This window comes from Eptatretus burgeri, chromosome 2, assembly GCF_056783735.1.
Source record: "Eptatretus burgeri isolate ZD-2024b chromosome 2, Ebu_testis_v1, whole genome shotgun sequence".
In the NCBI taxonomy this organism is placed as follows: domain Eukaryota; kingdom Metazoa; phylum Chordata; class Myxini; order Myxiniformes; family Myxinidae; genus Eptatretus; species Eptatretus burgeri.
The window spans coordinates 45756617-45762480 of NC_140962.1; the positions used below are offsets into that span (position 1 = coordinate 45756617).

Here is a 5864-nt window from a genome sequence, read left to right on the forward strand (position 1 = left end):
GCCATTGACATCACAGAAATATTCCCCATCTTACTTCTGTTGGGGTGAGCTGCAGTGAGTTTATTTATTTTTTGTTTGTTTTGCCCAAGTCCTTCACGAACAGGCTGTCCATGCCTAACATTTGACTGAAGGTGTTCCAGGAACGTGGAATTTATTACCTCCGCTACCGAAGGTGAAGGAGGTTATGTTTTCACCCCTTTGTCTGTCTGTTTGTGTGCAGGATATGTCAAAAAACTTGTGGACGGATCCGGCTGAAACTTGGTGGACAGGTTGGGTGTGTGGCAAAGACTAAAAAATTATATCTTGGTGAAGATCCAAATCTGGATCTGGATACGAGAATTATTTAATTTTAAAGTGATTCTCCACCATTGAGAGATGGGGCAAAAACAATGTATTGCACGATATCTCAAAAAGGTGTGCACGGATTTGGATGAAACTTGGTGGACAGGTTGAGTGTGTGGCAAAGACTAATTGATTCGATTTTGGTGAAGATCCAATTCCGGATATGGATGTGAGAATTATTTAATTTTTAAGTGATTCTTCACCATTGAGAGATGGGGCCAAAAACGATATAGTTCTGTATAGCATGATGTTTCAAAAATGTAATGTCCCTGATGTGTTCTCGTGGATCTGGCCTTGCGTGGCAGAGGTATGCACTCTACCGAGTACCCTTCTAATTGGCTCGTTGTTTGGGATTTGCTGTTTCCACATTGTGCGTTTGCAATTGGCCTCTCTCCCATGCATAGCACTGGTACCTCTAGTGTCTGTATATATATATATATATATATATATATATATATATATATATATATATATATATATATATATATATATATATATATATATATATATATATATATGTATACACAGCCACTGCCACAGGCATGGTTTCAGGTTGTTTGTCCGGCTATGCGTCCATCTTGTGTTTCGCAGATTTTTCGTTACCGCTATAACTTGTGAACCGCTAAAGGGATTTTGACCAAACTTGGTACAACTATTACTGCAATGCAAAGATGAACTGATGAGATTTTGGATTCCAATATTCTCTGGTCATGTGACCTTTTCATTAAAAAATCTATATTACTACAATAACTTTTGAACCACAGAAGGGATTTCCACCAAAATGGGCACAAAGATGAACTGATTAAATTTTGGGTTCAACGTCTCAAAGTCCGTGTGCTCTTTGGAAATCATTTTGCCGACCATTCGAAGCATCTTGTTATGTATTTCTCTCTCCTACTTATCTCCCCCCCCCCTTCACATTCTCTCTCATGTGATCTTTGAGATCAAATGTAACGGTGGGTTGACATCTAATATGGATGGAGGCTTATCCATTGACGCATTCTCGTTGAAGTTAAAACCACATTCTTCGATTCCAGTCTCATTTGACATTAATTCAACGCATCCGTACCATGAGGATCCAGATGCTCGTTTGGCTTTGAGCATCCACTGCATGTGTAAAACAAGTCTGGTCTTTCAGAAGATGCATTGTGGTGGAGCAGGTTATGTGGATCATTGAATGTGGTATATTGACCAGGAAACAGAGAGGCAAAATCCAGACCTGGCTGTGGCCAGACCTGCAGTGACCATGAATTGGAGGAAAATGTGTCGTATTTCATCACAGGGGTATGTTGTGTGCACACATGTTCAGTAACACGTGGTAATGTGCAAAGACTGCTGGAAAGCAATGCATCCGATTCTGAAAAAAGGCTCTCAACAGTAAATTCTCTTGAGTTGACAGTGGAGAAGGTGGGTTCCATAAAGTTAGACGATTCAACAGGGATGCAAAATCTATCGGGATGATTATCTGCATTGCTTGCAATTACTATTTCAGGTCGATGGAATCGTTTGCGGCGACGCAAAAAAGATCCATGAGAAAACATTTCCCCAGCTGCAGGGTGCAAGATCCAGTAGCTCCCTTTCATGGATGAACCAGGCTCCCGGGGAACTTTAACGAAGCAGTCATTGAGTGTTAGGTTGTGCCGTATGGAGTTTCGCCAAGCTTTGGTGCAGTTTCTGTAGTATGGGAAATGCTCAGTGATGAAGCGATAGATACCAGCAAGTGGCAGCCGATGACATGGTGCTTGGCTTATCGCCATGGTGATGAGAGCAATGTAGCTGTAAGGTGGTTTTCCACACTCTGGTTCTCGTTTGCGTCTTCCCCTTTTGCAACTTGATCCACTCTTGATGGTCTCCACTGAGGTACCTGGACGACAAATAGGCCATTTATTGTGCTTCGATGAAAAAAAAATACAAAATAAAACCTTATGCACAAAATAAAGATTGTTTTAAATTTCTTTTCAATGAATGAAGCTTAGGTGTTAATCAATTGTTAATCTAAAGCATACATGAATGAAAAACTCAAACAAGCAGCAACAAATATATATTGTTAGGGACGTTACCTCTGGATAACTCCAAAGGCTGACGTGACCTTCGCGCCCAGAGTCGGTTTACCGTGCTGGTGAGCCAAGTGTGGTCGTCGGGGAACTGTGCTAAGCAATCCCATAGTGGTTGAATTAATTGGCCGAGCAACTAACGCTGCGGGTTACATTGTAAGAGCAACCATTAACATTGTGGATCTCAGATCAATCTCCCTGGGAACCTCATTCAGACCAACCCTTAGCAAAATAAATCGGGACACATTCAACACTTCGATAATTTGTGACACATCAAGTAAGGCAATCAAAAGAGAAGGAAATAACGGGAGGAATGGCAGTTGTGGAATTTCACATGAGAAATGGTGGGGAGTTGAGGCACACACAAAAATTGTGGGAAAATGAGAAACATGCACGGCAAGCAATTTGCACAACTGAAAACACGTGTACATTTTTCCTCACCCTCTACCGGTCATACCTGACCCCAGAGCACTTATGAACAATTACTTGTCATAAAATACATAAATGGATCCAGACCTGAGGAAGGACACAGAAAGAAGGGTTGATGGAGAAGATCATAGGAGCTTAGAGAGAGTTAAGGGACTTGGTCATGCCTTCAGCACATCTGAGATTGCTCCGATTCGAGCGATCTTGCCACAGCTCAGCACCCGAACTCATGCCTGGTACCTCCCCTTGGAACAGCCCCGATGGTCTGGGGTCACCGGTCGGAACCCGTCCTGCTGACATGATGCTCCGCGGGCTTAGGATGGCTCATTCGGTTCAAATATTGGCAGATTTAGGCGTTTTGAAGGCGGCGCTGTCGACACGGAGCTGCTGGGAAATACTGCGCAGTGGCTGTGTCGTATCAAAAGTCGCACAGCGAAAAGTGAAGAGAAGTTGCAGAAGAGAAGAAGGTGTGTGTGAAATGAGGAAGGTGTGAGGTGTGGAAGAAAGTGGAGAGAGGATACGGATTTGAATTGCGAGTGGGGTAAAAGGTTATTGGCGAAAGACGCTCTCTTTCGGTCTTCATCTGATCGGGTCCGTTGGCGATAGAGAGAAATCGGCCCAGCTCCGCCATTTTCTCCTTTTGCCGCGCGTGGGCGGGCACTTCTTGAACCTTCCACTCTCGCTGGCTTCTCACTGGCCCATCTGTCCTGCGTAACCGTCAGCCCCGTTTCGGTGCCGTTAGCCCAAAGTGTGCGAACATTGTTGCAGCGAATTGTGTTAAATGAGTCTGCTTGTGGATGGCAATGAATGGCATTAGGTGGAGGAAAATGTTGGCAGAGAAAGAGATAGAAAGATATAGAAATGAAAGGAAATTGAGACATGGGGAAATCGAAAAGGGGGAGTGGAGGAAAAAAATGTTATCTTCTACATGCACAATGCATATTGACCACATGAATACGATTTACCAAACTCTAAACAGAATCCTGAATTAATAACTGACGCGTGCGTGTGCGTGCGCTTCCATTCCCTGTAGGGGTGGGAGGTGGGTGCACGAAGTCCAATCCCGAGCCACAACCATCAAAATATATATTTTCAGCTGGTCATGCAGTAAAGCAATGGACTTCATGAACCTTTTTATTTTATTTTATTTTATATCAACACTGAAGGCCATTAAGCAAATTAAGTCTGCACAATGGTTGTCAATGCTCTATCTTTTATAAATGCAAAGCGTCAAACAAGGAAGGAGCATGTACCGTTTTTAGTCTTTGCTATGACACGGCGAGGTCAGGTTCAAACCGGTGACCTCCCAGACAGAGTTTGTGCTCCAACTATTACACCATAATTTAACTTACAAGGTTAAATTGAAGTCGTTTCTTCCTTTGTTCCAACTGAGAGATGATAGAAAGTGGGCAATTCTAATAAGCCATCTGATTTATCACAACTCTTGGGGCAATGAAATGTGAGGATATCATGAGGATGGATGAATACGACATCAAAACCTTGTTGGTAAGTCGTGCGCCTTTCACTCGGAGAGCAGTTCACTCAGTTTCTGCTCCTTAATGCAAATTACTGGGCAATACTTGGTCAACTGAGGTTATTCACACTAAAATCCCACAGGACGTGTGCGCTCCATTCTGAGACAAACTCGACATGCCTCTTGTGTGAGATGCCCCAGGAACATCCAGGTGAACCTCCTGGGATTTTCATGGTTAAGTCCCACTTGTGTATACCTGGCTTTTTAAGTATTACTACAACCACTAATTTTATGTAATAATTTGGCCAAGCTCTTGCAAAATAATTATTTTTTGTCTTGTGATAACTAACATTTGATTGAAACACAACAAAAACATTGTAGCAATCATTGTAAAGGAAATATTGTGAGTCTAAGTAATCATGGAGTATGGTCATACTCCTTGTAGAGGGATGTGAAATTAGGGATTGTATTGTAAATTGGGAACAAAAACTGAAAGAACATGAGATCGCAAGAAGGAATGCGTCAAAACAATATCTTTAATTTCAAGATCTTATCATCGAAAATAGAAACAAGTGATTCAATCCATCCCAGAAAGTAATGTAACAACACAAGAACAAATATAACACAGGACATTTACCAATGTACAGCCTTGCCAGTGTATAGAGATTACAATATATCTCATAAGCAGTGCAAACTCATTCGCTCACTCTGACACACCATTACAAGAACTTTTTGTGTTCTTTAGGGAACGTGTGAGGCTGTTAAGTCACCCAAGAAATTCCTCCATCCACATTCTGTATTTTATGTTTTTAACCTTTTACCCTTTCCCAAGATTTGTTGCTTAAGCTTTCGCCCTTGTATTTTATCCCCTGAATTTTATAACTCATCTTTATATCTCATCTTGGCCCCATATTGGAGCAGCACAAAATAATTATGCATCTCATCATTCTCTCACCCAGTCGTTTTTCAGTCCCTATTTTAAAATTTGAATTGTCTATCTCCCTCAGCACTGCTGTGGCCTTAGATAAAGTATGAGCGACTTCACTTTCAACAATCAATTTGTTAAAAGATAATTAAAAACTCAATTAAATGAAAAAATAATTATCTTCTGCTGACTTCTCATGTAAGGCCACATGTTGACGGATCATCTTGTGTCTATTCAACCTTAAACTGCTACTCTTTGTTCTTTGTTATCCATACCTTTTAATGCATTCTGGAGATCTACAGTGTTAGAAGAGAAATCTGCTTCCATGATGTTCACAAGAGGGCTGTGATGTGGTGCTTCTTGTATGGAACCAGCCATCATCATTCTTGGATAAACCTAAAGTTGCATGCACATGAGATTGACATGATTTCTTTATATCCTTCTACCCTTGCTCGACCAGACCCACCTTGAAACTCCTTCAGCATAAAGAGTGATTTAAACTAAATATCTTATTCAAATAGCACATCCCTCCAGTGTAAACATTATTTTTTTTATAATATAGAAGGTGCTTGTGAGCGCTGAGTTAATCATACCTGTCGTAGAATTTGCAAAATCTGTTGCACGGTAGTTTTCTTTCTAAAAC

General features: G+C 41.3%; 1 pseudogene; it reads right to left on the bottom strand.

The window, feature by feature from the left end:
* Positions 1 to 1269: 1269 nt before the first annotated feature.
* Positions 1270 to 5605, bottom strand: LOC147031962 (uncharacterized; annotated as a pseudogene).
* Between the last annotated feature and the right edge of the window lie 259 nt (positions 5606 to 5864).